The sequence below is a fragment of the Artemia franciscana genome, chromosome 2, assembly GCF_032884065.1.
Source record: "Artemia franciscana chromosome 2, ASM3288406v1, whole genome shotgun sequence".
Classification (NCBI taxonomy): Eukaryota; Metazoa; Arthropoda; class Branchiopoda; order Anostraca; family Artemiidae; genus Artemia; species Artemia franciscana.
In genome coordinates, this window is record NC_088864.1 from 34,545,099 (window position 1) to 34,571,037 (window position 25,939).

The 25,939-nt window shown below is 34.9% G+C and overlaps 1 long non-coding RNA gene across 11 annotated transcripts; it reads right to left on the minus strand.

The window, feature by feature from the left end:
* Positions 1–5,331: 5,331 nt before the first annotated feature.
* LOC136040592 (uncharacterized) lies at positions 5,332–25,241 on the minus strand. 11 transcript variants are annotated; one of them, XR_010620831.1, is made up of 4 exons: positions 25,083–25,109; positions 15,338–15,409; positions 8,160–8,297; positions 5,332–5,743 (listed from the first exon to the last, which is right to left on the minus strand). It is a non-coding gene; the product is annotated as an uncharacterized LOC136040592 (long non-coding RNA). The 11 variants fall into 11 exon arrangements; XR_010620822.1 differs by lacking the exons at positions 15,338–15,409; positions 25,083–25,109 and adding exons at positions 19,047–19,172; positions 25,034–25,076; XR_010620830.1 differs by lacking the exons at positions 15,338–15,409; positions 25,083–25,109 and adding exons at positions 19,047–19,172; positions 25,034–25,076 and having other exon boundaries at positions 8,160–8,305.
* Between the last annotated feature and the right edge of the window lie 698 nt (positions 25,242–25,939).

Here is a 25,939-nt window from a genome sequence, read left to right on the forward strand (position 1 = left end):
GGGAACAATTTTAAACACATTTTTGACTAAGAAACAAGATATAGGGTAAAACTTACGCTCTTTGACAGGGTGCTAGTCAGTATTGAAATCCATAGTATGCGCAGGGTGTTACACATATCAAACAGTTCGTGATAACGAACTGTAGTAAGGAGCGACCCGGCTCAATAGTAAACTAAACTCTAAAAAACGGAATTTTGATACTAATAGATACATCAAAAGAATCGGATTTTCATGCTGATTTTAAATATATAAGTTTTATCAAATTTAGTGTTTGTCATCAAAAGTTACGAGCCTGAAAAATAAATAATGAAAAAATAAACATGAAAAAGTTTTTTCAATTGAAAGTAAGGAGTAGCATTAAAACTTAAAACGAACAGAGATTATTACGCATATGAGGGGTTCTAAAAATACTTTAGCATAAACAGCGAGGTATTTAGGAGGAGATAAATACCTCGCTCTTTATGCTAAAGTATTTTTAGTAATTTCAACTATTTATTCTACGGCCTTTCTGATTCAGGCGTCATTCTTAAAGAATTAGGACAAAACTTAAGATTTAGCGTAAAGAGCGAGGTATTAACGAGGGGACTAACTCCCTTATAAATATAATTAAAATATAAGAATATAAAAGTTTGTTACGTAAGTCAATTCTTAAGTTACGTATATTTTTTACTAATAAAAACGTTCGTTAAAAATTAAAAGTTCTAGTTGCCTTTTTAAGTAACCGAAAAATTGGAGGACGACTAGGCCTCCTTCCCCGCCCCTTATTTCTCAAAATCGTCCGATCAAAACTAATAGAAAGCCATTTAGCCAAAAAAAAAGAATTAATATGCAAATTTCATTTTAATAATTTATGTGTGGAGAGCCAAAATCAAACATGCATTAATTCAAAAACGTTCAGAAATTAAATAAAACAAGAGCTAAGAGCTCATATGGCACTTGTGACGAGGCGAGAAGACCTAAGAGCCAAGAGATCATATGTTATGAGCTCCAACAAAATTCTATGAATCAACAGATTGATTTAAAAAAGGAAAATAAGAGGCTTAATGCCGGTCAAGATTTAAAATAAGAGCTTTGAGTCACAAAGTCTTTCTAAATATCAAAATTCATCAAGATCCGATCACCCACTCGTAAGTTACAAATCCCTAATTCTTTCTAATTTTTCCTCTCCCTTTTGCCCCCCAGATGGTCGAATCTGGGAAAAAGACTTTATCAAGTCAAATTGTGCAGCTCCCTGACACGCCTACCAATTTTCATCGCCCTAGCACGTCCTGAAGCACCGAACTCGCCAAATCACTGAACCCCTCCCCCCGACTCCCCCAAAGAGAGCGAATCCAGTACGATTCTGTCAGTCACGTATCAAGGACATTTGTTTATTCCATCCACCAAGCTTCATCCCGATTCCTCCACTCCAAGTGTTTTTCCAAGATTCCCCCCTCCAACTCCCCCCAATGTCAAAAGATCTGGTCGGGATTTGAAATAGCTCTGAGACATGAATTCCTTCTAAAAATCAAATTTCATTACGATCCGATCATCTATTCGTAAGATAAAAATACCCCAATTTTCATGTTTTCCAAGAATTCCGGTTTCCCCCTCCAACTCCCCCGAATGTCACAGGATCTGGTCGGAATTTGAAATTGCAACTTTAAAGCACAAGATCCTTCTAAATATCAAATTTCATTAAGACCTGGTCACCCTTTCGTAAGTTACAAATACCTCAATTTTCAGAATTACCCCCCCCCAATTCCACCAAAGAGAGCAGATACGGTCCAGTTATGTCAGTCACGTATCTTAGACAGGTTTCTATTCTTCCCATCCAGTTTCATCCTGATTTCACCGCTTTAAGTATTTTCTAAGATTTCCGGTCCCCCCAACTGCCCCCCCCCAATTATGCTTGATCCGGCCGAGATTTAAAATAAGATATCTGAGTTACGAGGTCCTTCTAAATATGAAGCTTCATGAAGATCCGATCACTCCTTCGTAAGTTAAAAGTACGTCATTTTTTCTTATTTTTCAGAATTACCCCCCCCCCCCCCAAAAAAAGAGCGGATCCGTTCCAATTATGTAAATCACGTATGCAAGACTTCTGCTTATTTTTCCAACCAAGTTTCATCCCAATCCCTCCAATCTAAGCGTTTTCCATCATTTTAGGTTTCCCCACCCCAAACTTCCCCCAATGTCACCAGATCCGGCCAGGATTTAAAATAAGAGCTTTGAGACACGATATCCTTCTAAATATCAAATTTCATGGAGATCCGATCACCCGTTCGTAAGTTAAAAATACCTCATTTTTTTCTAATTTTTCAGAATTAACCCCCCCCCCAACTACCCCAAAGAGAGCGGATCTGTTCTGGTTGTGTCAATCATGTATCTAGGACTCGTGTTTTTTTCCCCACCAAGTTTCATCCCGATCCCTCTACTCTAAGTGTTTTCCAAGTTTTAGGTTTCCCCCTCCCAACTCCCCCCCCCAATGTCACCAGATCCGGTCGGTTTAAAATAAGAGCTCTGAGCCACGATATCCTTCTAAATATCAAATTTCATTGAGATCCGATCACCCGTTCGTAAGTTAAAAATACATCATTTTTTTAATTTTTCAGAAATACCCCCCCCCCCCAACTACCCCAAAGAGAGCGGATCCGTTCCGTTTATGTCAATCATCTATCTAGGACTTGTAATTGTTTTTCCCACCATGTTTCATCCCGATCCCTCCACTCTAAGTGTTTTCCAAGTTTTAGGTTTCCCCCTCCCAACTCCCCGCCCCCGTCACCAGATCCGGTCGGGATTTAAAATAAGAGCTCTAAGACACGATATCCTTCTAAACATCAAATTTCATTGAGATCCGATCACCCGTTCGTAAGTTGAAAATATCTCATTTTTTCTAATTTTAACAATTACTCCCCCCCCCCAACTACCCCAAAGAGAGCGAATCAGTTCCGATTATGTCAATCATGTATCTGGGACTTGCGCTTATTTTTCCCATCAAGTTTCATCCCGATCCCTCCACTCTAAGTGTTTTCCAAGATTTTAGGTTCCCCCCCTCCAACTCCCCCCAATGTCATCATATCCGGTCGGGATTTAAAATAAGAGCTCTGAGACACAATATCATTCCAAAAATCAAATTTCATTAAGATCCAATCACCCGCTCATAAGTCAAAAATACTTCATTTTTTCTATTTTTTCCGAATTAACTGCCCCCCCCCCTCTAGATGGTCAAATCGGGAAAACGACTATTCCTAATTTAATCTGGTCCGGTCCCTGATACGCTTGCCAAATTTCATCGTCCTAGCTTACCTGGAAGTGCCTAAAGTAGCAAAACCAGGACCGACAGACAGACAGACCGACAGAATTGGCGATTGCTATATGTCACTTGGTTAATACCAAGTGCCATAAAAACTTTTTTTTTTAACTCAAAGTAAGGAGCGATATTAAAACTTAAAACGAACAGAAATTACTCCGTATATGAAATGGGTTGTCCCCTCCGCAATCCCTCGCTCTTTACGCTAAAGTTTGACTCTTTGCCACAATTCTACTTTTTAAAACAATTAAAAACTTTAGCGTAAAGAGCAAGGCGTTGAAGAGGGGACAACCCATTTCATATACGGAGTAATTTCTGTAAGTTTTAAGTTTTAATGTCGCTTCTTACTTTCAGTTAAAAAAGCTAGTTTTTTTTTTATTTAATAGTATTAAGAAGTATATATCTCCAAAACTAACTCTTAGGCCGACGATTTTTTAGTGTTGATTAAAGTCACAGGGAAGTATATTGACACAGCTTGTCAGGGACAAAGAAGAAGAAATGGACTTTGCCTGCAAATGTTTAAAAGTAAACCAGTCTTATGCCCGCGGCCACATTACAATTAACTTGTGGTCAAAATAAAAACAGCGGACAACTACAAGACCAACGTGTCCTGTTTATAATTTGTCGAGTTAAACATTGTTTGACTTCCCAGCGGAATATTTATGATTGGTCAATCAGAATAAAGATTTAAGGCATATTTTATTTTTAATTTGAAAGCGTGGAACAGTGGAACAGCTGTTTTCCTGTCTGTAAGACGAATCTAACAATTAAAAACTTACCGCGTTGGTATATTATGCCTTAGGAAAAAATAAGGCTAGGGACAAATAAGCGTTGATACAAACTTTTCAAACCAATCTTGCTTCTACAGCAGAGGTGCGGTGTTAAATTCCAGAAAAAAATAACTACTTATAAATCCGTGCTTTTTTATTGACAGGTATAACTCCGGTTTGATCCGGGCATTGCTTTTGAAGAAAATTAGAATATAAGTTCAACTAAAGCAAATTTTACAAGCCAAAAAGTGAGTGATTAGATAAAAAACAGTTCTTTAACAAGTTGTATGCAGTCATAGTGCATAATTTCTCTAAAAGTCAGGGCACCCAAATCTTCCCTTAGATGGACATTGGCGGAAACTTGGAAATCCAAAATGGCAGCACGCTATTAAACACTAAATGTCTGTAATCAAGACAGCGGAAAAAAAGACGATTTTGCTTGAAATAGTTATTCAGAATATCCTCCAATTTTACCTTAAGGCTCAATTCCTTTCATTTGGCCCTTAAATTCTTTTAATTTTGTATGGGATTTTCACCAGAAAAGAAGTTTCAGACCAAACCAGATTCACAGGATTCCAAATACTTAAAATTTCGCAGGAGGTGCTGTTTGAAATTTTTAAATGTTTCTCAGCACACATCAAACAGGGGATCCAGTTTTGTTTTTGACTAGCTTTTTGAAATACTGATCCAGAGGACGATACAGACAAATTAATTTTTTAATAAATACAAATTTAAAAAAGTGGAAAAGTGCATGTCACAGATTTTTCTGGAAACTAATCTTTTTAGGAGGTGACAGAGGAGGTGATTCATAATTCCCAAGTTTCCTGAGGGAGGGTTTGAAAACTATAATAGGTATTTTTTTTATCATTAGTGTAAGAATAGGCTGTTTTTTTTTTGTTTTTGTTTTTTTTTTTACATAAAACAACCATAGCAATTTTTATTCTTCGAAAAGTTGAATAGTATAAAACTAATAAAAAATTTAATATTTTTACATTTTACATAAAATAATCTTTTACTTTAATATTGCATAAAATCCCCTTTTATATTACATAACATTAATTAATTTTTCCTAACAAATGGTATTCGAAGGTGCTTTCTTTTCTCTTTCTTTTTTTTAACTGTGAGTGAAACCACAGGAAATTTCAAGTTTTACAAGATTTTCGAAAAACTTCCTTCTGTTTGGCATGTATTCCATGAATATTTCAACTTAGGAAGGAGACCCTACCCCACATCATTTTAATCGCCCTAACTATCTAATTAGTTTAATAATTGAATTTATCATTTAATTATTCTAATTAATTCAACATAAAATTATAGTCTAGGCATTTCACGAGATCATAAGAACAGACGTCAAAATTAACCTAACCGTTAGACCAAGGACTAAAAAAGGTATGTTATTTCCACTTTTAAGCCTCCTCTACAATTTGGCCAGTCTTTTTTTCAACTTTCGAAGCCTCTGATCCCAGACAATATCAGTGGGAGTAACTTGCTTTGGTAATCTTGGTTTTGATGAATTTTCAACTGGCATTTCTTCCCATTGCTGCCTTTTATTCCTTTTTCTGTTACTAGGATCTTGCTGTCGTAGTTCATAAGGCAAAGTTTCTACGCACGGAGGAGTTAACTGATTCTTAGCTATTGATTCTTGGATGACGCAACCAACATTATGACTTGGAGTAGTTGCCTATAAGATAGAAAAAACATTCATGTCCAACAGATCAGGTTAGTTCATGATAGGCATACCAAACAGTTTGCGGCAACGACCTACGAGTGAAGCTTTTTTTTAAACTCTAATAAAGAGTTTTGCCAGAAATATATACATCAATAGAATCGACTTCTGATGAGTAATTCCAAATCCATAAAATTTATCTTGTTTGTAGGCTATCCATCAAAATCTATGAGACTGAGGAAATTCGCCTGATTTAAAAAAAGGGGAAGAAAACTCCTCAGAGGGCAAACAATTTTGACAAAAATTACACCATCTAATTCAGCACTTCATACAAACCTATTGTAGCGGTTTCAAGCTGCCATCTGTAAAAATTGAGAATTTTCCCTTTCTTTCGAGAAGAAAAATCACGGATGTCTTTCGTTCCCAAGGGTGATCATATCGAACAAAGAGTGCTAGAATATCCATCATATTCAAACAAAATTGAAAATTCTAGTGTCCTTTTTAAGTAGCTGAAAAGATTGTGCCAAATTAAAGTAGCGTTTTCTGCCATTTTGTGGAACAGTTATAATTTTGTCTCAAAGAGGGCCAAGTTGATATGGATTACAAATAATGAGAGAGCCAATCGATTTAAAACTACCAAAAAAGTGTATATTAAACTTTCCAGTTTCAGAGGCACTAATACGGCACGGTGGCACATTCGTTAAAAAAGAATCATAAAATTCAAACAAAATAAAAGGTTGATACTGATGTTTATTTAAGAGCTTCACATAATTTGACTTACTAGATGTTAGATGCAAATATGAATAGTGACGACGGCTGTGCGTCAGGTATTACGGAGGACGGTTAGTGGGCTATTGTGTAGGAGGAGGGGGGAGTTACCTGACCCCTCAAGAAGTCCATTTTTACATCGAATTTCCCAAATCACGGTGTGCCTTAAGATAAATATAATAGATAGTCTGGGGATGGGGAGGGGCATAAATTAATCTCGTATCTCCTTTCATTTGGATTAAGCCAGAATTTAAGTCTTGCCTAGAGATAGTTCCCTTCTTATTACAGAAAAATGTTTTCTTTTCAAGATATTTTTTATTTTAAGGCTTCATGTAACTAATTTTAACCATTTAAGGCTTGGTAAATTACGCACAGAGGTGTAAAATTGTGATAAGCCATTATGGAGGAGAGCCGGTGGACCTTTGTGTAGATAGGGGAGGGCGCCTTAATCCTTAATCAGTGTACTTCCGTGCCAACATTTTTTAACTCTCCGTGAGCCTTCAGATAAATATAGAAGGGAGGTTTGGGGGAGAGGAAGTGGTAGAAATTGATCTCTAATCCTCTTGATTTCCCGGGATATTTTTAGACTACGCCTGTAATATTGGAGATGTGGTGTGAGAATATCCCTGTTATTGCGGAAAATATTTTTTAACTAACATAAAAGATCACATTCACATCACGCTAACCGGCAGTAATGTGGAGAGTTGTTTTCCGGGGCATTGCATCACTACTGGCAACCATGGGGATATCCCTATAAAAAGAATTGCTCAAAGAATTTCTCGTCAAAACCGTGGAAAAGATGAATATAAAATTGATTACTGATATTGCAGCCTCCTCCCTTGTTATAAATGCATGGCGGGGTATATTATTTTAGCAGTGACGGTCATTCTTAAGACAGTGATCTACGAAAATAAAACCTAAATAAAAAAATAACAAAATGCGGTTGATGGATGGAGAAGTAGTAACCCTTCTTCATATTTAAGAGAGCATTGGACAAAAAAACTTGTAGTAGACACTTGTCAATAGAACACTAAAATAAAAAAACGAAGTTTTTTTTTTATTGCAATGCATGCAAAAACTAAATCTATTATTGATGTTGGTTCTCAGTGTGTAAAACGTATTAATTTTGAAGTTGTTCATTAAACTATATTAGCAAGTGAGAATATGCATAACTTTAGAAATAGGAATGAAACTCCCGTAAAAAGAGTTCAATCTTGACAGAAATTATTCAGTGGATTTCAATAAATATAAGAGCCCTGGAGGCATTATTTAATATATATATATATATATATATATATATATATATATATATATATATATATATATATAAACCATATGGTACTTTAAGAAAACCATAGAAATAAAATAAGAAAAAGAGTGAAAAGGTATCTATCAACCCTTCAATATATTTTGTTTTTATAGTCAAAGTTTAGTTGCAGTATCTTGCGAAAAAACAACACCTACAACTGCAAGATTGTTTTGCACAGTGACATTAATCCATTGCAAACATCCTTCAATAAACTATACTTCAAGGAAAAATTTAATAAAATTTAAAATGACACAAAATTGTCTTTGAAAACAGAAACGAAAACAATTAACAATTTTTTTGAGTTGGACTCTAAAACAATAAAAGAACTCAATATAAAAAAAAACTATATGATACCTTCCCAGGGATAAAATTTAGGTTAATCTGACCAGAATCAGGTTGTTTTTCATACCTCCTGCGTTTTTGCTTAGATGAAATTGTTTGGGCATCCATAATTCCAAATTAGTGCATCATACCGTAAGCCACATGAAAAACCTGAAATGCTTTAGGTCATAAGTTAGATTAATAAATGCAATAATAGATTTGTGCCTCTCTTACTAGAAGGGCACAAAAGGCACTTCTGAACTACAAGATATATCACAACTTTTTACATTTTTTTTTTTCACTCATCAAATAGAATAAGACCCACTATTTCATTAAATAAAATAAACATATAAAAGTTTCATTTTTTTTACATTTGATTTATATTGGGCTGATGACGCAAGACCCAGTTTTGGTTAATTGACACAGTAAGCATTTTTATATGTATTTTTTCTTCAATGAACTAGTCAATTTTTATCTTTACTTTATATTTGGTCAAGGATGGAAGGTACGCATTTCCTAAATGAACACAGACATCTTTTTCATACAGATTTGAGGAGCTTCTCTTGGAAAAATACGAGGTTTTTTGAACAAATTATGCACTTAAATTAAGATTGGTGTGCCTTAGAAACGGCCATTGACACACACAAAGCAGGAGTTGCTGATTTTATCATGGGTGTATGTTTTTGCTACTTTAATCTGTTCTTTATTTTTAAGCTCAACTAAATGCTTTAAATTTCGTACAAAAACTGAAAAGACCATGGTTAGTTCTCTAACATACTTGCTTCTTGTGCCAAAACAATGCAAAATCAAGGACAGGACACAGAAGAACTGTAATCTTGAACAGGGTTTTGAAAAAAAGGCTCGCTTAATGTATCTGCTTACCAAAGTAACACGTAAATTTTCAAATAAACTATTGTTCTTGCATTAAGAGGGGAACTCAACACAATCAGCATCCAAACCACAGGCTTTAGCTTATATTCATTTACACATATCCTTCCTAATGGAGGCAGGTCACTGGTTAAATGCATGATTATTTGAATATCTAATGAACTCATGTGATACACCTTCCATCGAAAGGTTTATACCTTGGGCTTAGAAGAATCTTGAGGCATTTGGTGGCCCCCGGGCTGCTGGACTCTCCCCTATTAGTTGTTTTGGAAATATGACACAAGTTACAGTATGGGCATTAGTTTTATTGAACACAGTAATGGTGTATATTGCATGGATTCCAGCCGTGTTTAGGAAAGAATGGTGGAATGTATTCCACTGAAGCTTCTTAGATTGAGAGGTTACATGACATTCTTTTGATAGTTTAATACTATTTCAGAACCATTCAGGACAAAACAGTTATGATGAGAAAAAGAAAATGCTTGAAAACAGCATTTTCTCTTTTGTTACCTAAAAAGGGCACTAAATCTTTTACAATTTCATCCAAACGAGCCCTCTGTAAATAATCTACACTTAATGGTTTTATAGAACTACCCCTGGCGAAATACAGAAACCTTCCTTCTCTCTAAGGGACAAAAATTTCAGACATTTGCAAATTGTGGGTTTAAGTTTTTATATAAGTCATATTTTATTGAATGATTTTCAAAAATATTCTCTCATTTCTGGGAATATTTTACCCCTTCTTCAAAAACCATACAAATTTTCATCTGCTTATAGCTTTGATTAGGAAATTTAAGATTAACGAGTGTTCCCTATATACAGCCGTTATTATATATTAGGTGTAAATTAACAGTATATATATATATATATATATATATATATATATATATATATATATATATATATATATATATATATATATATATATATATATATATATATATATATATATATATATATATATATATATATATATAGTACAATATAATAGTACTAAACTTGAGAGTTTAAAATTTGACAATGTGAAAGATGGTTGGAATAATTTTAGAAAAACAATTTGTGAAGTTGCTGATGGTGTCTTAGGGAAGAAAGTTAAGACTGCAGCTAGGAGTATTAGTGAAAAAGCTTTATGTTTAATAGAGAGGAACAGGGGTTTTTACAAGAATTATCTGAGTGATAGATCATATGAAAACAAAAGGAATGTAAAGAAAGTTGAGAAGCATTAAAGTATGAACAAAGAAGGTGTGAAGTGGAGGCCATGGATAAAATTGCCGAGGAACTGGAAGATACAGCTAAACGGCATAATAGTAAAGTAGTGTACTGGCATGTTGATAAATTAAGAAGGGGTTGTCGATCTGGACTTGTCCTCGTTAAAGATGGAAACAGGGTCACAATTAGTGATAAAGAAAGAGTTAAAGAGAGATGGGTGACATATTTTGAGAACTTACTAAACCGAGATACAATAGCAGGAAAATATATAGAGAAAAATGAAAAAGTTTGTGATACCTTCGATGTGAAAGAAGATTTGTTTTGTGAAGAAGAATTAGCAACACTGCTAAAAGGATTAAAAACAATAAGGCTCTAAATGCTGATAGTGTAGTACATGATTTTCTTAAATATGGTGGCTCTGAGGTTAGAAATAAGTTACTGAAGATTATGAATATGATTTTTGTAAAAGAAGAAGTACCTAACAATATTAGTAAAACCTTAATTAAACCACTTTATAAGAAAGGTGATAAGAATGAGTGCTATAATTATTGAGGCATTAGTCTGGTCTCGACTGGTAGCAAATAATAAGCAATATGACACTTTTTGGACTGAGAGATGCTGTAGGCAAAGTTTTAAGAAAAGAATTGAACAGTTTTAGAAAAGGTAGGGGATGTGTCAACCAAATTTTAACTCTTAGGTTAATAATTGAGAAGTGCCTTAGTTGTCAAACACCTTTGGCCCTCAGTTTTATAGATTATGAGCAAGCGTTAGATTCTCTTTATAGAAGAGCTTTAGCAAAGGTCTTATCCTTGCATTGTTTACCAGATAAATACATTAAAGTGATTGGTGCTATGTACGAGAATAACACTGCTGCGGTTACGGTAGGAAGTGACGTTAGTCGCTGGTTTTGTATTAAATCAGGATTTAAACAGGGTTGTGTTCTATCCCCTTTTATATGAATCATTTTGATTTACTTTGTCTTAAGGAGCACAGGAAGGGCAATAGGAGACCACAGAATATAATGGGGACAAGAAATTCCTGATTTAGATTATGCTGATGATTTAAGCATCCTAGATGAAAGTGTGAGCAAAATGAATGAACTTTTATAGGTTTTGCGAGTTCAGGGTGCAAGAACAGGTTTGAAAATTAATGTTAAGAAGACTAAGTCATTAAGGCTAGGAATAAGTGGAGATGAATAGGTGACGCTGGGAAACGAATAGATTGATTAGGTGGGCAGCTTCACTTACCTTGGTAGTATTATTAGTAAAGAATTAGCCAAGGTTCATGGTGTTTTTTCACAATTGAAAAAACGTTTGGAAGAATAGGAAGATAAGCTTGCAAACCAAGATTAGAATAATGGAAGGTACAGTGATGACAGTGGTCAAATATGGTTCTGAAGCATGGCCGCTCCGAAAAGCGAATGAAGATTTACTAGAAGTTTTCCAGAGAAATTGCCAACGGATTGTTCTGGGTATCCGGCTGACTGACCGTATTTCAAACAGTAGGCTGTACGAAAAATGTGGTTCAATCCCACTTTCTACGGCTACAATGAAAGAAAGGTCGGGATGGCTAGGGCACCTTGTGCGGATGAAGGATTACAGATTGCCGAAGATTGTCCCTTTCGGCCAACCATCTTAACAGGAAGCAGGCTGTCCTCACCTAGGGTGGGAGGATGCTATAAAGAAAGATTTAAAGGAAATAGGAACTTCCAGGGACGGTGTAAAGAGGGAGGCTTTGAATATATTGGATGGAGGAGGGGCGTAAGTAGCTGTGTTGACCTCAGGCGGCTTGGTGCTGCGGTAACTTGTTAGTAGTAGTAGTATTAATAGTAGAATCTGTTGATGTAATTATTACGATTAAACATCTTTTTTTAGAGTTTTGGTTTCCAGTGACACGGTTTACTCTTTACTTACAGTTTGTAACTAAAAGCTGTTTGGTCTGGAGCCTCAAAATTGAGGGAGGGTACAATATCCTCCTCTAGCCCCTGTTTCTGCATTAATATTTAGCGCATATTTAATTTTATAAATTTATATAATCTTATATTAATATGAAAAAATATCTGAAATATAAAAAAAAAACTTTAGGTCCGTTATTTTTAATGTTTTTCCAGTAGAACTATTTGAACAAATATTTTATAGGGATGCTTCTTACCCCTTCCCCTTCCATTTCTGTGCAGGTAAGCATAAACATTTCATCTTAACAATTCTGTAACAATATGGAGGCTGCCCCACAACACCATTAATATTACATTAGAAAATGAATCATCAATATCAAGATACGACCAAGATTTTCCTTGTCCAAGACTCGGCGGAATCTTCACCAAATATTAAATATCCTGATTTACCCCTCGGTAGCTCGGTTCTACGAAATCAGCAAGTAAGGAGTTCTGTGTATGGTCGATCGAGAGTATGCAGTTCAATTAGCGCTAGTTATTTCTGCGTCCGTTCAAGGCGCTAGCTTCTGGGAAATAGATTCTGCAGCTAAGGTTGGGTTAAAGGGATCACTTTAAAAAGACTTTGGGCACTGAGGAATTTTAACAGGTGTGCTGGTTTAATGTGAAGGTTGAAGCATTACTTGTCATGGTTTTCATTATGGTATCAAACATTTATTTTGCTCTGAATCATTCTAATAGCAACTATTGTTCTCTGGTATTTTTATATAGCCTACATTTAAAAGCTATATTAAGCCAATTCATATTTTAGAAAATAAAGCCCTAAAAGGCTGACCAAACGTATTTTTTTTTTGGCACCTATTTACTAAATCGGCACCAATTTGCAAAGGAAACGGCACTGATTTGAGCTTGAAAAACTTTCTAGTTTTTGGTGCCAATTTACAAAAGCGGCGCCGAATTTCATTATGATCATCAAAAAAAGAAATCCTCAATTGTTTCTTTCTCTTAGGCAGGAAATTAAACCTACTACATATCTACCTACTTTTTTTAATTCCACGATCTGCAAATGCCATATGGCACTAAAGTGGCGCTTTTTGTGTCATTTCTCAAGGGGTGGCACAAACAGGCTACCAGAACATCATAGACAGATCTTTTATAGCTTATATAAAAGATTTTGATCATATCCACGTTCTTCCTAAAAATTCCCCTCTCCGCAAGTTCCAAATAGCACTAAAAACTGCACTTTTGGTGCCATGTCTCAAGTGGAAAAGCTGGGTATGGGGCTAGCAGAACTTACAATAGTTATGCTTAATGGCTCATTTGAAAGCTATTGCTCATATCTATGCGCTTTTTTAAAATCAATACTGTTATTTGTAAGTGCAATATACCACTGAAAACAGCACTTATGGTGCCACTTCTTAAGTGGAAAAGCTCTGAAGTACAAAACAGGTAAGTTTTAGTAAGTTTCATAAATTGTTGCTCATCAGTAAGCTACTGAAACACTAGCAAGCTACCACAGCATCATAGATAGATGTTTAATGGCTCAATTAAAAGCTATTGCTTATATTTACTAGGTTTTTACAAATTCTATCTTTTGGATTTTACAGATTTCAATGTTAACTAGTTTCTGGGGAGAATTTGCAATAAACTCTTTGTCATGGTTGAAGCATTAGCTGCAATCTAGTAAAGAGCAAACCACAGCCCATAGTATCAAAAAGTTTTAAAAGGTTATTAAAATGGTCTATTTCTTCTTCTTTTTTCCAGGCCTAGCGGGTTATTAGAACATCATACAGATGCTTTGAAACTCATTCAAAAGCTATTTTCATATGTACGTGGTTTATATAAATTCTTCCATCTGCAAGTGCCATATGGCACAAAAAAGAACTTTTATGCCGTTTCTAAAGGGGTGGGGTTAGCGGGGTACCAAAACATCTTAGATAGATTTTTGATAGATCATTTAAAAATAATACTCATATCGACGAGTTTCAAATGGCAGTAAAAACGGCACTTTTGGTGTCATTTCTCAAGTGGAAAAACTGGGGCTAGTGGGCTTCCAGAACCTTTTAGAGTGATGTTTCATGGCTCATTTGAAAACTTTTGCTCATATCTATGTGCTTTTTTTTCAATCCTACAAACATAAGTGAGATATAGCACTGAAAAAAGCAATTTCGGTGTCACTTCTTAATTGGAAAATCTTGGAAGAATAAAATGTTATCATTGTAATAATTATGGTCCAAAACCCTTTACTGGAGGTTTGCAGGAATACCTCCCCCATGTTTCTCCTCCAGGGCTCCTTCATAAACTACACAATTAAAGTCCTACAAACACCAATATGTTAAGTTACATTGCTGGACTGGACTTCAGAGTGGTGTACTTCAAATTAGATTATCATGCATTCAATTCCAGCTTGGATTTTTTTTTTCAATCATTGTTTGTCCCTTCTTATGGACAAATCATAAGGGACAAATCATGATTTGTCCCTTCTTATGATTACTTTTCAGATAATTCACTATTTTTGCAAATGTGATTGTACTTGTTTTTCAAAGCATATCCTAGGAAGGCTCATTTTCAACCTATTACTGATATCTACATGCTTTCTATCAATTTTACCATCCATAAGTGTCATATAACACTAAAAACAACACTGGTGGAAGAGTTTGGAAGCATAAAACGGTACCTTTGAATGATTCCAATGCCCTTAAATGGAGGTTTATAAGAATCCCTCATATATATACAACCTCCAGACCCTCTTAGTAAGTTTTATATATCACCTACTCATCTTAAAAGCAAAAGATTGTTGCAAAAACAAATCAACTAAAACTAAAAACTTTTCAACTAAAAATCTACCAAAAATTAAGCTTGAATGATCAATACTTTTGAATTGAACCTTCAAATTTCACTCTGTGATGAAGCCTGTGTGCTAGTTCTAACAGCGGTAGTTGAGGGGAAGGGACACCCTTGCCCCCTTAGTTTTTTTCTCCTGCCTAGGTTTTAAAAAAGACCTTTTTTGGTCATTTCATTGAAAAAGGCACTTTTTTTCATTAGAAGAAAAAAATCAGAGAAACAACTGCAAGTAGACTTTGTGGAAATGGACTATCAAGTCAAATTTATAAAAGCGATTAGGTATAAATAAAAACTTTTAAATGAGCCCTTAAACAGATCTTTTTTTGTTACAGTAGCCTTCTAGTTTCTGCTAGTCAGTAAGTGATTTATAAAGCCTTGCCTTCATTATGGCTTTTTCAGGTGAAGTCTGCCAAGTAAAAACAGCTTTTTGTTCAATGAAAAACAAATGTTCCTGAAAAACATCAATTTATAAAACAACGTTTTTTGGGGTAAGTAAAGAGCAAAGTTGAAACTTAAAACAAACAAAAATTATTGCTTCACAGTCTAATATATATCAATAAAGCTAGCACAAATAAACCAAATAATCATATTCCCCTATGTTTGTAGGATTATAGAAATCTAGCGCTTTACTGAAAACACAAAACCAAGTACAGAAAACGAGAATGTTGATTTATTAGTTAAAGGTGAGTATGTAGCCTGACAACAACTAACTAATATATAAAGCTTTTCATAGTCTCACACTAGCTGTAATTTCAGTAGGTTCCAGTATACAATTAAAATTATCTGAAATACATAAGCATAAAAATAAATACTTTTCTAATAACCACAGTCACTGAACAGCATACAGAAATATTGGATTGATTTATCAGGTAACATTTTGGTCTCACCAACTTTAATACCAATAGTGAGTAATAAACAATCTTAAATTGTAAGAAATACACTCTAGTGTTACTCAAAAAATGCTTTATTTGTATACTGTAAAAAGTGTCCATAACTGATTTACTTTTACTGTACCAAAACTCCTATGTTGTTTTGTGTCTTCAGTAAAGTGCTAGTTTTTTATAACTCCAAAAACATAAGGGAATATGATTATTTGGTTTATTTGCACTAGCTTTATTGATATATGTTAGACTTTGAAGCAATAACTTTTGTTTGTTTTAAGTTTCGACTTTGCTCTTTACTTCCCTAAAAAAGCTTTGTTTTTTTAAATTAATGTTTTTTAAGATTATTTGTTTTTCAATGAACAAAAAGCTGTTTTTACTTGACAGACTTCACCTGAAAAAGCCATAATGAAGGCAATGCTTTAGAAATCATACAGGCAATGCGGGAAATATGATTATTTGGTTTATTTGCACTAGCTTTATTAATATATGTTAGATAGACTGTAAAGCAGTAATTTTTGTTCATTGTAAGTTTCAACTTTCCTCTTTACTTCCCTCAAAAAACTAGTTTTTTTAAAATTAATTTTTGCCTGGTTTTAATTTGAATTTAATGCAGAAGCAACACTACAACAATCTTTATAATTTTTCTCAAGGGGGGCAGCACCCTCTTTTATGGAATAATTTCTGTCCATTCTAAGTTTTAACGTTTCTCCTTGCTTTCAGTTGAAAAAAAATTATTTGATTTCTGATCTTTTTCAAATAATGCCAAGAAATCCATGCTACAAAAAATGGTGTACATAATTTTTGAAGGCGGGCAACCTTGACAGTTAGGAAAGAGTAACTAATTTTCTAAAGAAGGCTTTTTAAGCAAAAACTTAAGCAACATTTTGGTATGTCTAACTTATTTCACTAAAAATCTCCCCCCCCCTGATAAACACCAAAAAACATTAGACTTACAAGTGTCAAATAGCAATAAACAAGAAAAAGTTGGAAAGTAACCTGACAACCAGAAACATATCACAGAAACAAAATGCTAATAGGTTCTTAGTGCTATAATTTCTCTATATACCTTACAAATAATTTTATTCTGTCTATTAAATAGTTAAAAAAAGGAAATGATATGAATAAATAAATATAACAATAAGTAATCCTTCTTTGAAGATACAACTTTGAGTGGTTCTAGAACCATATGCCTACACTTCTCCAAGCCCTAAGTGGCAAGGGGTTGGAGTCCGGGGGCGTAATTTGTTCCAAAATAGTGAATTGCCTGAAAAACAATCATATACAAGGCAGAAAACCATGATCGAAATAAAAATGCCTGATTAAGGAACTGGACCCTTATCATTCTGATTCAAATTCTAAAGCGCTAGTAATGGAACAACAGTGGCTGATGATCAAATTCAATATATGTGTTCTTGTAGGATCAAGTTGTGAAACTTAAACCCATTATCCCAAAGACTATTGAGAGCTATGTGATCACCAAAGGCACAATTATTGAACCTTATTCAGCAAATACACTTGTAATTGGCTATTATAAAGCATTGAGTAAATGAAAGCTTCTATTATAAAGAGCAAGACATTAAACTATATTTGGTGAAGCTCAACTTTTGCAAACAGGAGGAGGGGAGGGGCATGTCAAGGAATAGTCATTTATTTATTTATTAATACCAAATATGGTAACAATAAACATAATAAATAGAAGTTATGACAATACTGACATAATAATACACACATACAAATCAATGAAAATAATGACTACAACAAATATTGACAAATAATACTATAAATTATTTAAAAATGATTTACTTTGAAAATTTGTTTCTGCTAGTTTTGTTTTTAATCTGTTTATGTCATCTGTTAGAAATGTCTTAGGTGGAAGGTCATTCCATGGCTTCCACACCCTGCTGTAAAATGAATGTTGGCCTATTTTCCTTTTTGAAATTGAGGGGTACAATTTATGTGGGTGATAATGGGTCCTGTCAGTGTCATTAAACGTGAAGAACTTTGATGTACTTGTATTATCAATGCCTTTGATTATACGGAATGTGTTAATAATGTCTGCCCTATCCCTTCAGAATTGAAGACTTGGCAATCCTAGCCTGTGCAGTCTATTTTCATACAGCAAATGTTTCAAATAAGGTACAAGCTTAGTTGCTCTTTATTGTATTTTTTCAACCCTTGCTCTGTCTTTTTTATTCAATGGATACCATACTGACGAATTGTATTCGAGTATAGGTCAAACTGTTGATTTATAAATGGCAATGAATGATTGGAGATTAAAATTAATCTCCATCATTTGGAATTTTGAGATTCAATTATTTGTTCTTTGGTGAATTTCTTCCTTTTAAGAACATTCTATATTTTAAAATCATTTTGCATGCCCCAACACTGGCTGACCATGTTTTAGAGCTCATAGTGAATTCTCCCAACAGACTAATGAGACTTACTAAGGGGGATGGGAGGGGGAATATAGGGGAAGGATTCGTGTAAATCTCCAGTTAAGGGTTTCAGACCATAACTATTACAACAGTACCTTTTTATACTTCCAAGTTTGTCCACTTACGAAGTGGCACCACAAGTGCCGTTTTTAGTGCTATATTGCACTTACAGATGGTAGAACTACAAAAATCACATAGATACCAGCAATAGCTTTAAATTGAGCCATTAAACATCTCTCTAAGAAGTTCTGGATGGCCAATGGACCCAGCTTTTCCACTTGAGACATGGCACCAATAATGCCATTTGATACTTGCAGATTGTGGATTTTACAAGGGAAACATAGATATGAACAATATCATTTATATGAGCTATTAAAATCAGTCTATGGTGTTTTGGTAGCCTGCTAGCCCCACCCTTTAGAAATGGCACAAGAAGTGCCATAGAGCACATGCAGATGGCAGAATTTATACACAGCACATAGATATGTGTCTATTTTTCTCTTTTATTAGTGTCATCTTACAGATTTTGCAGTGGTAGATATGAAATACCAGGATCCTGGTTTGGTCACTAATAAATTATCAATCTATATACCTATCCCACTATTGTGCAAATATACAGCCTAAATTATATACCCTTCATGGATTCTGTCAATAATTTGGACTATATATTTGCCTATTAGGGGGGGGGGATAAAGTATAGTAGAGCTGTAGTAAAACTGTGCTGGCCACAAATATTCTATACATAATGAAGTAGAAACCATTTTCTTACTATGTTTCTCAACAAGTTTTTCTTTGTTTTCAATTGTTTTCTTACTCAATAGCCCATCATCTAAAACTTTACAAGGTAGGTTATTTTATATTTGAGAGAGAAAAATGTAGTCTAATGGTGAATTTACTAATTAAATCAGTAATGAGATAGCTAAGAAATAGACATGCCTTTAGAATCAGAAATTTCACTGTGAATCTAAATATAATATTCATTTAAGTTACAAATGAACTTTGCCCTGCCCCCTTATTAACCTGCAACTATATAGGCTAAACTGAGTTGTAATGCACTGAATTTTCTTTAATTCCCTCTTTTCTTTAAATTTATATAAAAATTTGTCAAAATAATAAAAATTGGTAAAATTCTAGACAAGCTACTTTTTGCTATCTTAGAAAGGGGCAGTGGCGCCATTTGGGGGGGGGGGGGGGGGGCAGGGGGGGGGGGCTATGGCCCCCCCTGATTTCTGGAGGGGCCCAATTTCAACCACGTGATTCTTTGTTTATTCGTCCTTGTTCTACTTTTTTTCTCTTTTTTTTTACCGTATTTCTACTGTGAATTATTACTAAATAGCAAATTCAAGATACTCGACGATTATTGCATTTCAAGAAAGTATCCTGTTTTTGCCGTTCTCCCTAATTAATTTATGGTCACCCTTTTGGCAGGGGTTTGTAAAGTCCTTTCTGGGCTCGGAGTACTTCTGTGACATTGAAGTCTCTCCAGTGATTAATGAATCCCGTCAGTCGGCACATTTATGTGTAGGCTAACATCTGGAAAAGAGGATATCCAGACCAGGGTGTCATTCCAGTTTTGTATTTAGTTTCTCGTTACCCTTCATCAAATAAAGAATTGTGAAACAGTGTTGAGTTGTGTTCAAGTTCAAATCGGATTATTGAAACATGAGTTCATCCGGTGCGAGTGGTGCAAAAAAAAGGAAAATAAAAGCCCAAAGGAAAGAAGAAGAAATAAAGATGCAACGACGATTGGCTTCGTTTTTCAAACCGACTGTAAGTAAATCTACCACATTTTAAATTTTGTTTCGTCGACCAATCTTACTGAACGAACCAGAACAAGAGCTACGAGCTCATATGGCACTTGTTACGAGTGTTTTTCTATTTAATTTCTGATCATTTTTTAAATAAAGCCAGGAAATCTGGATTCACCTCCACGGAGATATCCCCCTTAGAAACATCCTCTGAACAATACAATCCTGGTTAAAATTTACTGGGACAATTACCCTTAACACTTCCAAGCGTGAAATTGAGCCAGTAAATAGAAAGCAAGATATATAAAGAAATTTTGTATAGGAATTCTGGAAAATTTTTCCAGTACACAATTTCCCTGAAAAGTTCATCCCCTAGAAAATTCATTTTCCATGGAAAATTCTCCCCGAGCTAAGTCCCCCAGCCAAAAAAATCGTCCTCCCCTTCCCACCCTAGAAATATATGCATGCTTCCGAATAAGAAATACTATATGTAAACAATGGTCACATTTTTTAACTTGAAGACCTTTTCCCAAGAGCTCTGGGGTTTCATGTTATCTCCAAAGACATTATTATTAGGCCTTTCAACGATGTTGAACAAAATAGCTATCTCAGATTTTTGGTCAGGGGAATTTGGGGAAAAATGGCGTGGGAGGGGGCCTAGTTGCCCTCCATTTTTTTTTGGTAACTTAAAAAGAGCACTAGAACTTTGAATTTCCGTTAGAATAAGCCCTCTCCCGATGTCTTGGCCCACTGGTTCAATATGATCACCCCTGGGCAAAAAATAAATAAATAAACACGCATCCGTGATCTTTCTTCTAATATGAAGTACAAAATTCCACATTTTTGCAGATAGGAGCTTGAAGCCTCTACAATAGGGTTCTCTTAATACGCTGAATCTGATGGTATGATTTTATTATGATTATATGAGTTCTAAGGGTGTTTCAGCCATTTTTTGAAAATCAGGCACATTTCTCAGGCTTGTAACCTTTGAAGGGTAAGACTAAACTTAACAAAATGTATTTAAAATCAGCATAAAAGTTTAGTTCTTTTGACATATCTATTGGTATCAAATTCCGTTTTTTAGAGTTTCGGTTACTATTGAGCCGGGTCACTCCTTACTTACAGCTCGTTACCAAGAACTGTTTATAAGATAATGCTCAGACAAATCTTGTTGAGTTTCTTCTTTTGAAGAGGAAAGATAGAACAAAAAGTGACAAAGATAAGAAATTTCAAACCTAATAAGTTTTCGTCCGCATGAATTACTATGGCTAGCTTCAGTTTACCTTGCTTCAAAAAGTGTTTAATCACCCGACAGCAGTACTCGTGCATCATATTTTGTGTTTATTGATTCTAGGTTAAAATATAGAATCAAGGGAATGATAGCTTTGCAAGGTAATCCTACATAAACAAAAAAATAAATAAAGAAGTGTATCACAGAAACCTATAAAACCTATAAAAACCTACAAAACATAAAATTTAATAGCACATTGGACTTAATTGAATGAAATAAAAAAGACATGTTTTTTCAACTGAATGTAAGAAGAAACATTAAAGCTCAAAACGGATAGCAATTTTTAAGTATATGAAGGGGTTCACCCCCTTGTCAATACTCGCTCTTTACGCTGTTCAAATTTGGTTCCAATTCTTTAAGAATGACTCCTGAATCTCAAAGGCCGTTTGATTAGAATAAATATATCTTTTGAAAGTACTAAAAATAAACTTTAGCGTAAAGAGCGAGGTATTGACAAAAGGGTGAACCTTCTCATATGTAATAATTTCTTTTCGTTTGAAGTTTCAATCCTGCTCCTTACTTTGAGTTGAAGAAACTTTTTTTTCATTTAATTCCTTATTCTTTTTTTAATAATGCTTGGAAATCCAGTGCCCCCTTGATCGGAAATTCAGCTCCCCTATGAGAAGTTTCTCCATGGAAAGATCCTCCTACATAAGCTCCTCTGCTCGAGCTGCCCCCCCACCAGAAAAAACTGAAAACGTCTGTATACTTCGCAATTACCTATACTATTTATAAAAAAGGGCAAAGTCCACAAATTGAAAACCTTCCCCCAGAGACTTTGGACAATTAAGACATCTTTAAAGACATATTTATTAGATTTTTCAAATATATTAAACAAAATGTAAATATATTTAAACAAAATGGCAAAATGCGGAGAGAGTTCTACGAGGTTTTGGACAGAGTGTTAAATGAGTTTGAAGAGCGTTTTTCTGTTCAGCTGCCAGTGCTAGAAGCCACACGTTGCCTTAACCCCAAATCAAAGATTTTATGGACTCAGATTTTACTTCTTGTGATCGCGACATACTTCGATCAGGCGGGAATCTATACTATGCAGCTGAAATGTCAAGCTTTAATAGCTCGTGCATTTGTGTTGCAGCTTCCACAGAAACCGGCAAATGCTTTAGATGTCTTCGAACGCCTCGGAGGATTGAAAGAAGCTTATTCTGAGCTTCTTAAGGTCGTCAGGGTAGTCCTCACACTCCCGCTCACAACGTGCTCAAATGAACGTTTTTTCTCTGTGTTGACGTTTGTGAAGGACTACCTCCAGACAACGATGGAAAACGAGCGACTTTCGCATATGCTGCTTATATTCTCTGAGAAAGCTGCAGTGAAGGAGCTCAGTTTTGAGAAGCTTGTCGACGACTTCGCAAAAATGAAGCAAAGGAGATATCCATTGCTGAAGTAACTGTAGGTAAGTTTCTGATTTATACAGTAAATGTTCTATTTTGGTACTGTTTTTGGTCCCTAAATAAGCTGCAAAATGCGAACCCCAAAGGTAGTACAGTACCTAAAGGCATGTTCGAAAATTTTAAAATTTTTAAGGCTGGATGGGGGCCCAAAATCGATTTTTGGCCCCCCCCTAAGGTTTTCTGAAATGGCGCCACTGGAAAGGGGTTAGATAAGGAAAATGAGACTTCTAGTAATGAAACCAGGGCCAAAAACTACTCTGGGAGAGTATTGCCAAGCTATTAGGGTAACCTTCTTTTAATTTCCAAGTCTTAGAAATTTGCCTAATACCTATTGGGCTTTTGACAAAGATAAAGCAACAATACACCTTAATTTTCAGTTTCTTCTTCTCTGGTTTTAGTTCTGAAAAGATGATTCCTGTTAGGCAGTGAGTGAAAGTTTAAGCCAAATCAATATATGTTTTTTTAAGTTAAGAAATGTATTTGTAGATCTTTGAAATCTCATAGCCTAAATTGAGATTGTGCAAAGTTATTAAGCTGAAAATACATTTTCTTGTACTTCATTTAAGCAGATCCATTTTGCAAGGTTCCACAGTAAAATTCTAGTTTAGTGACTTTTGGCTATTTTGGAAATGGGTTAGGTTAGGAAAATGAAACTTCTGGAGATGGGTCTACAGGCTAAAGTATATCCTGCAAAGGTATTTTAAAGTACATATCTCCAGTCCTTCTCCCTCTAAAATTGCATGAATGACAGGTAAATACCTATTGAAATTCTGACAAAACAACATTTTACCTAAATTTTCAGTTACCAGTTGCTTTTTCTCTGTCTTTAGTTCTGAAAATGCAATTCCTGTTATTTGAGTAGAATTCTGAGTCTTATCAATGTTTTTTTTCAAAATTTAGGAAATGTATTTGCATATCTGGTAAAATTCTGGTTAATTGACTTCTTGCTATCTCAGAAAGGGTTTAGGTTAGGAAAATGAAACTTTCATGGATGGGTCTACAGGATGAAATATGTCCTGGGAAGGTATTTTAAAGTACCCACCTCTATTCCTTCTCCCTCTAGAGGGCCCTGAAATTTGCCTACATGACAGGTAGCTATCTCTAGTCCTTCTCCCTCTACAATTGCATAAATGACAGGTAAATACCTATTGAAATTTTGACAAAACAACATTTTACCTAAATTTTCAGTTACTAGTTGCTTTCTCTCTGTATTTAGTTCTGAAAATGCAATTCCTGTTATTTGAGTAGAATTTTGAGCCATATCAATGTTTTTTTCAAAATTTAGGAAATGTATTTGCATATCTTTAAAACCTTATAAAATGGAATTGAGCTAAGTTATGAAGCTGAAAACAATTTTGTTGTACTTCAATTAAGCAGAAGATTGTTTTTGCAAGGTTTCACTTTTATAACACACATATTTTTAAAGGTCATCAAAGGTCAAGGCCCTCTAGAGGGAGAAGGAGTGGAGGTAGTTGCTTCAAAATACCTTCCCAGGACATACTTTAGTCTGTAGATTCATTAATGAAAGTTTCATTTTCCTAACCTACACCATTTCTGAGATAGCAAGAAGTCAATTAACTAGAATTTTACTGCATACCTTTAAAACCTTATAAATTGGGATTGAGTAAAGTTGTGAAGCTGAAAACAATTTTTATGTACTTCATTCAAGCAGAAGATCTATTTTGCAAGGTTTCACTTTTATAACACATATTTTTAGGGGTAGGTACTTCAAAATACCTTTGCATGATACACTATAGTCTTTACCTATCCCTGGAATTTTCATTTTACTAACCTAATCCCTTTCTGAGATAGCCAAAGTTCACTAAACTAGAATTTTACTGGTTCCATTTTTAGCCTATAGAACAAATATTTTTATTGTCATCAAAGATTAGTGCCCTCTGGAGGGAGAAGGAGCAGAGGTAAGAATATCAAAATACCTTCCCATGACATAAGTTAGGCTATTCTAGTTTGTAGATCCTTCCTTAAACTATTTCATTTTCTTAACCTAACCCCTGTCCAAGATAGCGAAAAGTAGATTATCTATAATTATACCAAAAATTCATAAAGCCTATACTATACAGTCTGGGGGTGTATATTTGCACATTAGCGGGGGGGGGGTAAAGGTCATTTCCAATAGCCTACAAACAGATGTTATGTTTGAATTCAGAATGAAATTATGATTCCAAAGGCGGCTTATGTCTATTTCTTAGGTTTCTGATTAGTGAGTTAGCCTAATCAAAAGATTAACTGATAGGCAAGTGAGTTCGCCAATTTAATCTTTTTGAATCAAGCTCAAAATAGTGTTTACAATGAAGATTTTGGCTTATTTCTTATAGGCTTATTCTTTCTTGTTTTACCTATTAGATACTCTTTTTCCAGGGTTGCCAAAACTTTTTGGGACTAAAGTGTCAAATCAAGCAAAAAAGGGACACTTTTAGTGTCTTCCTAGAAAATTGGCCAATATACTTTAAATGTTGACAAAAAAAGGGTTTAAATGGTTTTCTCGCAACTCCAGGGCCAGATTTACGTTCTTCTTTTTCAAGTAAAAGCTAAGCGGTTCTTCAAATAAGTAAAATCCCATGTAAAACCTCAAATCGCCTAATACGCGAAGATGAAAAAGAATTCAGTACAATTTCTCGGGTTCTCTCAAACCTTCGATTGTCCTAGTTATTCTTCTTCAGAAAACTCGGTAAAGCCATGTTTTTATTATGGCGTTTTCCGGCACCAGAGCCGGTTTTACCACTTTTTGGAGGACAGTTTTCATCTTCGTCGTTTTTGGCAAAAAAATTCGAAAGCACAGTCTTATTTCAGGAACTGCAGAAGATTCTGAATCATCTGTGCTGCGTTTTCGGTGTTACAGGAACGTAAAGAAAAGCTGAACTACAGCTAAGATGAATGACAAAATGTGTTGCTTAGTTTTTTCGTTTTCAGCCAAAATGTCTACTCTGTACGGCGAGAAAATTAAAACGGCGATAAAACCTGTCTTCACTATTAGCCACCCCAGCCGTCTCGGCCGGAAAATGCGATAATGAAGACAGGGCTTAAAAAATTTGCGCAAGCAGGTCACAGATACGAAGTCTGTCGCTGTCGACACGGCTTAATTGCCCTCGCTTCTTTTTTTCCTTCAGTAGCATATAAGATCTTCTGCAAAAATTTTGTCGACCATTTCCTGCAGACTGATATCGAAAAGCGAGTGAAACGCGCTTGGCTTGGA